Source organism: Platalea leucorodia, assembly GCF_965183815.1.
Source record: "Platalea leucorodia genome assembly, chromosome: 21".
NCBI classification, from domain to species: Eukaryota; Metazoa; Chordata; class Aves; order Pelecaniformes; family Threskiornithidae; genus Platalea; species Platalea leucorodia.
This window is the reverse complement of record NC_138843.1, coordinates 740782-749583: the sequence shown is the minus strand read 5'-3', so window position 1 is coordinate 749583 and position 8802 is coordinate 740782.

The window sequence follows — 8802 nt, the reverse complement described above, 5'->3', positions numbered from 1 at the left end:
CCGGCCCCACTCGCACGCGGGGCCGCGTCCCGGAGCCGGGCGCGGGGCAGCGCCGACAGCCCCCGGGGCCGGGAGCACCCCCGTCCCCTGGGCGCGCAGCCGGCCGCTCTGGAACGACGCGGCGGGGCAGCGCGGAGGCACCAAGAGCACGAACGAAGGCGGCCTGACGGCGCCCGACCGAGCCGGGGACCCCAGGGGCTGCGGGCCCCCGGTGCGCAGGGCCGCCGGCTCACCGCCGGGCCGGGGCTGGGCGCGGGGCTGCAGAGCGCAACGCCAGCGGCTCCCCAGGACCGGCCCCTCGCCCGCCCGGGGCGGCAGGGAGGGCAGGGAGCGCCGGGCGCGCCGCGCTGCGCCGCCGGGGCGGGGCGGGACCAGGAGCGCGCCCGCAGCGGCCACGGCGACCCCGCTCCACCTTAACCACCCTCACGGCCCGCAGCGGCGGTGGCCGCACCTGCCATTGGCTGCCGGCGCGGGAGCGTCAGCCAATCGCCTTGCCTCGTTCCCACATGGGTTCGTGACGCCACACCCTTGGAAGGCCAATGAGAAGCGAGCGGGCCGCAGGACCCTCTCAGCGGGGGCGCCGCGGGGCACGCTGGGAGTTGTAGTTCGCCATTCGCTGTGCCGTTGCGCGGCGGCGGCCGCCCGGGGCCGGTCCGTCCCACCCGCTGCCCGCGGGGGGGGCCAGGGAGGCGGGGTCGGTCCCTCTCGGGCGGGCCCGGCCCAGAGCCGCCGGGCAGTCGGGGCTTCCGCCGCGGGCGGCCCGGCAGGCGGACCACACGGCCCACAAGGCCTTGCGGCGGCCGCCGGCTGCCACTCAAAGTAACGTGGGGCGGTGGAGCCCGGGGCGGTGCTCGGCAGCCGCGGCCGGCGCAGGGAGGGGGGGCCGCGGCCCGAACGGGACCGGAGCCGCCGCAGCCGCCGGGCTCGGCCTCGGCCTCCCTGCGGGCCCCGGGGGACAGAACGGGGGGAAACCCCGGCGCCGCGGGGAGGAAGGAAACCCCCGACCGGCCCCAGGGCTGGGGCGCTCGGCTCTGCCGCGGGAGGTTCCCGGTGGCTCCCGGGGAGCGGCTGCGGCGGCAGCGGGGGCCGGGCCGCCCCGCCCCGGCCGCAGCAGCTCCGCACCCGCCGCGAGCCCCCCGCGCTGTGCCGTTACCCCGAGCGGCCCCTCCGCGGGGAGCGGCGCGGTGCCGCGGGGCGGGAGGGTCGCTGCCCCCTCCGCAGCGGGGCCGGCACAGCGAGGGGCCGGCCCGCAGGCTCGGCCCGGGAGCAGCGCCGGGCTCCGGGCGCGGGCCCCCGGCGGCTCCCCCGCCGCTCTGCGGCCAAGCGCCGTGCCCCGGGAGCCCCTCCCGCCCCACCGAGGGGCCTTTCCCCGTCCCCCACGATCCCTCGTCGCCCACCGCGGCCCCCCCAGCCGCAGGCTGCCGTCAAGTCACCACATTTGGGGGTGGCGAATGGGGAGTGAGAAACCATCCTTAAATATTGCAGGAACCAGCTGTACCTGGGCACGGCACAGGCAGGCACAAGGTTAAATATTTAATGCCTCACATTTCATCCTGATCTTTTATTAATTGTGTTATTTACTTGCTGCATGCTGGCAGCAGCCAGGGCGGGGGCAAGGTGGTGGGCACCAGAGGCTCTCTCCTATCCCCACCCTGCGCCGTCCCAGAACTGCCTGCTGCCGCTGCCCCCTCCCCGCGCTGCCCCGGCCGGCACTGGGGGCCTTCCCGTGGCAGTGGACAGGCTGGCTGGGCTTGGGCCCTTCCAGCCCCGAACGGTCCCTGAGCAAGCAGCTGGCCCCTGTCCAGCCTCTGCGCCTTCCCCTTTGCCTTCCCTGGCCACGGGTGTTCACCGGACAGATCCAGCGCTGCAGGCGGGGACGGCCACTAGCCCGCCACCCTGGCCCCAAAGCCCTTGAAAAAACCTTCCTTTTGTATATGCGTGTGTATGTGTGCGTGTATATCGTATAGCTGCACATATGAATATGCATATTTTAATCCAAATGTAAAGTTTTAGAGAATTTATTTTTGGTTTGTTTGCCTCATTGGGGGAGTTGTTAGGGTTTTTTTTATTTAAGGAAAGTGTTTTTTCAAAAGCTGGAAACATTTCAGATCATGTTTCAAGGGAAGAAGAGACTGAGATGATGTTTTGCAGCATTTTTCAAAACTCCTTACCAAAAATTGCTGGTTTTCCTTAGGCAGTTTCTCCGCTCTCCTGTCTCGGAGAGTGACACAGGTAAACCTGGAACAGGCAGCTCCGGAATGATGGATGTCACACGCGTCTTCATCACCCTCCATTAATGATTGACATGGGCCCTGGAGCAGGACAGCCTGTAACCCAGAGATTAATTTGCTTCAGCATGTGCTTGGACTGGGGAGAAAACAACCACAGTTAACCCTTTGCACCCACAGGCCTCTGAATGCAGCAGCAGAGGGAGCTGGTGCCACTCCTCCCTCCAGGCATAGGGAAGTGAGGCACAGGGCAGAGGACGTGGCTGAGACCAGCCAGCAAAGCCGGGCAGAGCCCTGGCTGCTGCCGCCGCCCGCCGCAGGATGCTCAGCCGGGGGCCCAGCTGCTTCCCGCAGCAGCCACGCACTTGTGCCTGGTAGCGGCAGCGCTTGGAAGAGCCCCAAAGGACAAGGGCGTTTGAAATCCACGCCAGGATGGAGAGGCGAGTGCTGTAAACAGCAGTTCTGTTTATAACCAGCAGAGAAACCAAACAAGCCCAGGCTTCGGGACACTCGGGAGCTCCGTTTGCCATTTGAACCCAGATCCAAGCAAAACAGGTTGCTGCTTCTGGAATTACCCCAATGAGTTTACCTTTCAGCTCCCTCCCCAAACGCCAGCCTGGGGCATGGGAACACGCAGCCTCCCACCCTCGCCAGGAAGGGCAGCCCCGGCTCTGTGCTGTGGGTCATTGCTCTCCCCATGTGCCTACTTTGCGCAGCCTCCCATACCCAGCACATCTCCAGAGTGGACAGTCAAGGGCAGAGACCATCACATTTCTCAGAGATGCCTATGGGCAACCAGGGCTCGCCACTCTCGGGGCAGCTGAAGCCTGCGCACAGTCTCTCCTCCAGCCCCCAGTTTGAAATCCTGCCGGGTGCCCCTTCTCCCGCCTGCTCTGCTCAGCTCTGCTTTGCTCCATCCCTTCCAAACACTGGCACTGGGCAGGTCGGTGGTGAAGAGCCACGTACAACCATCTCATATCCAAGGGGGCTGCTCTCATAGCGCAAAGCTGCTGTGTGTCCAATTTTGCAGGTGTATTTGCTGGCCTGGCAGGAGACTGCTGGGGTTAGAAAGGGAGATGGGGGCATGGCTAGGAAGCAGCACTGCCTCAGTCTCCTCTCAGAGGATGGGGATGCCCCATTCTTTGCAAACTGCTTCCCTGCACCTGCCTTTTCAGGTCCACGCAGCTTCGGGGCCCATTGGGTTTAAGCACATGGGCAAGCTCAGCCCTGGGTGGGCTTTTTTTTGGCAGCCAGGTAGTGGTGGGTTTGCACACAGGGTTTTGGGGTCAGTAGGGCCATTATGGGGCGGGGGGGCAGAACCAGGGTCACCAGATTTAGAAGAGTCAGATTTTCCTTACCAGGACTCAGTCGACCAATTTGCCTGGCCTGTGGAAGCAGGGAGCAAAGATGACCATGAAGTTTCCAAACCATCCTGTTTTCAGCTTCTTGCTTTCATACTTGAATGAGGAGGCTTGAACTCAGCGGAGCTGAGTTCCTGGCACCCTCAGACAGTGTGAATTTCCCTGGGCATTTATACCAGCAGTTGGCACAAACAGGGGCCTTATCCTGGCTGGACTCCATCCTGGAATGAACATGAGATGAGAAAGGAAACTGAGGGAAGGGACTGGCAGCAAGTCTGCAAGAGCTGAGCCAAAGCTGTACTAGAAATCAAGGTTCTCCAGCCACACTCCTGGGACCAAACCACAGGTCCCCATCCCTGGGCCCCCAGTGCTGTCACCTGCTCTCTAAAGCCATGTGTCCCCAAAGCATCTGCAAGGCAAACCACGGGCGGGAGCTGGGGGGGATCTCTCCTGCCATGCCCGGGCAGGGCCCCCGGCACATTGCAGAACCGATGCACTCCCTCCCACAGCCCCTGCGCTGCTGCGCTCCCACCGTGCCAGGGACACCTTGTCACCACAGGGCTGCAGACTGGGGGGGATGCCTGCAAGAGAGATGTGGGAGCCCTTAGAGCAACCCAGCAGCCGACAGCTTCTCGTCTCTGGCACTGCCTTCGATCTGTATGTTTGCTTCTGTTTGCACTTACCAGCTTTGAGTGGTTTTTAATTATTGATGCCTCTTTTAGCTTTTATCTCGTGCTCACTGCAGCCAGGAAGGGCTTGGCGTTCCTGCATTAGTGATGAATTGGGAAGGAGGCCCTGCTCCACCGCGCTGCAAAGCATTCCTGGCTTGCAGGCTGTGCCATTGTTTCAAGCAAAGCTGCACTGAAAAATGAGGAGGGTGGGAGCGGGAGGGGGATGTGGTGGAGGCGATTCCTGCTGCTGCCACAGAGGCGACAGGGATCTGTCCTATGGGAAAAAGCTGAAGGCGATGAATCGAGAGTCAAACAGGTGTGGAAACCTCCTTCACCCAGGGAAAAACTGGCACCCACTCACCTCATCGAGAAGGAAAGATGCCATTTTATGACCCTGCCAGTGACAGGCAGATGGAAGGGGAAGACATGGGAGACAGCAGAGTTTTGCCAAGCCCCTGGCAGCTGCAAGCAGGAATCAATATCAAACCCAGGCTAAATGCTGTGCTGCTCTGTGGTCAGGGCACAGGGCGCTGATGGATGGGGTCCTGCCCCTGCCCTCCAGACTCAGCCAGCTCTCCATCCGCCGCAGCTGAAAGCTCTTTGGACAGTGGCTGTCACTAGGTTGCTCTCTATCCCCCCTTAATGAGCCAGGGTTTATCGAGCTTTTCCAAGGACCCTGGTGCCAGGAGAGCTGGTTCTCAGCCCATCTGCCTGTGTCCCCCTCCCACTCTTGTATCACAACCTCTTGCACACAAAGCGAAGGGGTTTCTCTGCCAGGACCCAGTCTTAAACCATCCCTGATCAGCAGAGCTTTGGAGGTCCCACATCACCCACTTCTCATGAGCGAGCGTTGAGCCAGGGCAGGAGAGGAGCTCACAGCTCCAATCGTGAGAGAGGTTACAAGGCAGAGCAGCCTGTTTGGAAGGAGAAAAGCTGTTTCCTCAAGTCTGCAGCTACTGGGAGAGTCATGAGGGAGGTGTTTTTAACCCTTTTTTGCTGCTGGTATGGGTTAGATTTACAGATATTGGTACGCAGTTAGATTTGAGCCCAAATCTGGTAAGGTGCCCTATGAAATGACTCCGGAGATCCAGAAGCAAATCTGGTGGTTGCAAACAGAGCCAGGCTGGAAGCATGGGGAACTGCAGCACTGCTTGTTTGTGGAACGGGTATCAGGGTGCCTCCCACCACCTTTGGGTGCGAAGCCAGCACACTTCAGGAATGGGTTACTGGAGGAAGCAGGAGTGCAGCATGAGGTTCAGCTCAGCATCTGCTGGGAAGTGCAGGGGATTTGGAGAGCCCGAAAGCTCTGTCTTTATGCTTTACAGTGAGTTAGTCTCCTGCAGGGAGCAAGGAGATATCCACAGCCCGGTCAGGAGTGGCTCCCCAGCCTCAGCCTGCTGGCAGCCGAGGATGCTCAGCCAGCAGCCTCGTGGTTTGTTCGACCCCTTGCCCACCGAACCGAGGCTGCTAATTAGGTCTAACAACAGGGACGTCTGTTCCTCTAAAATCGCCAGCCTGAAAACACCCCAGACCAATTTCTCCTAAATCCTCCTCCTTTGCACATCCATCAGGAATAACAACCACTTACGGTGCTCCCTGCCCCCAGGCTAAGTTTGAACCAGTGACCTCGAGGTGAAAGCCCTTGAAAAGCTCCAGCCCTCCCCACAGCCAGCACGCTCCCAGCGGGGTTTTCAGCAGCACTTACAGAGCAGAGATGGTTTTAGCAACTGTCGCATCGCAGCAGCCCCTGGCCCGAAGCTGTGTTGGCCTTTCACATCAGAAACCTGCTCGCTCAGCGTCAACGAGGCCCTTGGAGCAGCTGCCAGACCGTGGGGTCAGACTGCAGCTATCGGTAGTGTTTCAGCCGGCTCCTGCCCAGCAGCCCGTACGCAGTGCAGGGGGGGCAGGCACTGGACCTGTCTGCCCGGTGCTCCAGCCCCCCCCAGGGGTGCTGAGGTCAGGCCAGCCCCTGCCACGCAGCAGCAGCTCTGCTTTTGCCATGGGCTCTGCGCTCTAGATCTGCCCCATGGTGGCCAAGCAGCCAGCGGTGACGGCTGCATCAGGAGCATCAGGCTCTGCACGGGGGTGCCTGGTTTGTCAGGGGACAGGGCTGAGACCCCCAGGCAGCCCTGCAGAGTCCCAGCCAGCAGCCAGAGTTCAAAGACCACCACTGGAGCTGTGCTCCTCTGCAGACCTGCCTGGTCCCTTGCAAGCCTGTGCCAGGAACCAGCCATCCCCCGGTTCATGGTGGCGAGGCGTCACAAGCAGATAACGGGAGCATTGTCAAGCCCTCGTGGTGCCCACAGGCTCTGTAACCCATCTGAGGCTGCAGCATGGCTGTGCCAGGCCTGGCTGGTGCTCCCAGGACAGTGGGACATGGGACACATGCCAGTCACTCCATCCCCTCTTTGCAGCAGGCTGGTCCGCATCAGAAGAAACCCATCAGAAGCAGCTCCAGGGAAGGGGCCGAGCGGTGTTCATACAGCACTGTGCACCTTTCCTCAAGCCTCTCTCACCCTGGACCCAGTGCTGCAGACAGCCCCAGCCCGAAGCACCACCACTCTAGAGCCAGTGGTCCCAGGCCTGAGCCGGTTCAACAAATCCCATCAAATCCCACCCTCAGGTGTTCGGCCTGATCTTTGCCCAGTGCCAGCAGGACAGAGGCACAGTGGCCACTGCTCCCCTTCTGGCTTTTGCCAGGGTCCCTGTCTGTGCCTCCACAGTCCTCCCACCTTGGTGGGCATCCAGGGGCACCGAGACACACCCCCCCATGCCCCCCCAACACAGCTTCCTTCCCAGGGGAAGGAAATTCTCCCACTCCAGCTGGCCTGGGAGATATGGAGGGGAAGATGTTATCAGGGCAGAGCAGGCTCTGAAGCCAGGGGACAGCTCTAATTATTGAGAGCCAATTCCATTACAGCAATCTCAGCCCCAGGGCAACACAGGCCAGATTTTCCAGAGGGGGTGAGTGCCACGGAAGCAGCTTATCCTCTGCACCCACAGGAAAAATGAATTATGCACGCACAGAGCAGACCTGCAGCAGCCCACAGGGACCATTCCCATGCATTACCAAACCATGCTGCTCCTGCTCCAGCAGAGAGCCGATAGCCCTCGGTGACACTTCACTCCAGCCCTCCTCGCTTTTCAGCTGGAGAGCTCCCAGGTCCCTTTTGCCACCACCTGCTTTTGCCTTGCTCTCCAGATTGCTTTGGCTTTGCCCAGGCGTCCTCCTTGCCCTGGCTCCGGCAGACTCCAGCCAACGCTCCAGCGTGGGCACACAGCTCCGCAAGACTGCCTGTGGGAGGCATTGCGTCCCGGAGCAGGATGCAGGCAGCGAGGACGGTCCTTCTTCTGCCAGCAGCTACGGAGGCAAGAGCAGGAGAGAAGCCAGAACCAGAAGTGTCAACGTTAACCCCCCTCCTCCTGGCTCACAGAGAAACCTCGGGGGGGGGGGCCAGGAAGGGCAGCGCATCACACCAGGTAAGGCAGGGACTTCTGGGACATGCTCACCTGGATGAGGGAGGGCAGCTCTTCCAGACACCTCCCACAGCCCGCGGGGAGCCGTGACAGCACATGGGGAAACCAAGGCAGAGTCCAAGGTTAACCAGCAAAGCTACCTGCTCTCCCCCACCGACTCCCCTATCTAGGGGGGCAGGAGAGGGAGGGAAGTATTTTAAAATCATCCCAAAGGTGGCAAGAAAGCAGGCAGCAAGTCACAGTCTTAACCAACCTTCTTATTTCTTTATTTGAAAGGCACAGCTTGTACGTCCTTGATACAGCATTTTCAGTTCCTCTTTTTATAGGTCAAGTGATTAAACACAAAAAGCAAACCAAGATCTTTCTAAAGGACTATATACAAACACCAGATTATTATTTAATTTTATTCTTTTTTTGTTCCATTTTTGGTTTTTTTTTTTTTTTTTTTTAGAAGACACGCTAGCGCACGGATATAAGAACAGAGAAAGCTGCTGTATCCTCTACATGGGGGCGGGGGTGCAGGGAGGGGGAGGACCAGGGAAGGCTCTCAGTCTGCCTGCCCCTCTGCCCAGCTGCCCAAGCCCCCCCAAAGCTGGGTGCTATGCCGAAGGGGAGCAAGTGGTGGAGGCTCCCCCTCCAGCCCAAGGCCAAGAAGCAGCCGAGGAGAAACCCCGACAGCCAGAGTGCGTCATACTGCCATGGTGCCGTGGGACTGGTTAAGAACAGATACATGCAGAACAGCAAGGTGCTGGCCTGGTATTAGTGCAGAAGGGGTGCAGGGAGGACAGGGACAGAGGTGGGGCAATGCGACGAGATCAAGAGCGCTTGGGAAGGGAGGAGATGGTTTCGGGGCAGGGATCCCACCAAGGAGTTGTGCAGAAACCATTAGGATCAAGGGGCATCTTTAAATACCAAGGGGGGAGCAGCGGGCAGAGGGGAGCCACGCAGCACCGAGAAGCAAGTGGCCCCAGAGCAGCCCAAGCCAGGCTCTGGCTTGGCTCTGCGACAGAACAGGAGCAGGGACAGGGATGCCAGGCTGGGCACAGGGAGAGCACAATCGGCCAC